The sequence below is a fragment of the Cebus imitator genome, unplaced genomic scaffold, assembly GCF_001604975.1.
Source record: "Cebus imitator isolate Cc_AM_T3 unplaced genomic scaffold, Cebus_imitator-1.0 Scaffold280, whole genome shotgun sequence".
NCBI classification, from domain to species: domain Eukaryota; kingdom Metazoa; phylum Chordata; class Mammalia; order Primates; family Cebidae; genus Cebus; species Cebus imitator.
The window spans coordinates 1,522,142-1,523,407 of record NW_016107595.1 but is presented as its reverse complement, the minus strand read 5'-3'; positions in this window follow the sequence as shown (position 1 = coordinate 1,523,407).

Genomic DNA, 1,266 nt, shown 5'->3' with positions numbered 1-1,266 from the left:
GAAGGAAGGAAGGAAGGAAGAAAGAAAGGGAAAAAAAGAATGATACAGGCCGGGCGCAGTGGCTCACGCCTGTAATCCCAGCACTTTGGGAGGCCGAGGCAGGTGGATCACCTGAGGTCAGGAGTTTAAGACCAGCCTAGCCAATATGGTGAAGCCCCGTCTCTATTAAAAATACAAAAAATTATCCGGGCGTGGTGGCACCCACCTGTAATCCCAGCTACTCGGAAAGCGGAGACAGGAGAATCTCTTAAACCCAAGAGGTGGAGATTGCAGTGAGCCAAGATCATACCACTACACTCCAGCCTGGGCAACTGAGCGAGACACCATCTTAAAAGAAAAAAAAAAGTTAAAAACAAATTTACACTCTGTGGACTTGACGAAGAAAGATGTTTTCATATTAAGAAAAAGACCCCAGGGCAAACAATGGTTTTCTCAAAAGGGGCAAGATGACAAATTCTTGCGGCTGCAATTGTTCCAGAATTAACATCTACATCCCGCCCCACCCCGTCCAGGGTAAAAGGAAGACAGCTGAAGGAGACTCTGAAGTGCAGATGTATTCGAAAATGTATTTCGGAAGGTGGGGTTGGAGGGAAGTAGCTGGAAAGGTCAGGAATATCTTATTGTCTTAGGGGAGGCTGAAAACTCCAGACAGAATGGGAGGAAACTGTCTCCATGGAGTGTGACCGTCCCTCTGTAAGCTGAACCAAGAACACAGGGAATCCCTGTGGAGCCCACTCCGGAAGCAGCTGCAAAGCTCGTGAGAGTGGAGAGGCTGCCATTATCTACTGAGCACATGACTTTCCTGGCAAGCAGAGGGAGGTAGGGAAAGGCTGCTCTCCCGGCCGGGAAACTTGATACCAAGTTAAGATTTGCAGCTAGGAAACAAACCCTAACAGCTCGCAGCAAGCCGATAAAAAAAAAAAAAAATCTGTAACCTGTGTCACGAAGCCTTCATACCCTTCAGATAAAAAAAGTGATTCGGGCCGGGCGCGGTGGCTCACGCCTGTCATCCCAGCACTTTGGGAGGCCGAGGCGGGTGGATCACGAGGTCAAGAGATCGAGACCATCCTGGTCAACATGGTGAAACCCCGTCTCTACTAAAAATACAAAAAATTAGCTGGGCACGGTGGCGTGTGCCTGTAATCCCAGCTACTCAGGAGGCTGAGGCTGGAGAATTGCCTGAACCCAGGAGGCGGAGGTTGCGGTGAGCCAAGATCGTGCCATTGCACTCCAGCCTGGGTAACAAGAACGAAACTCTGTCTCAAA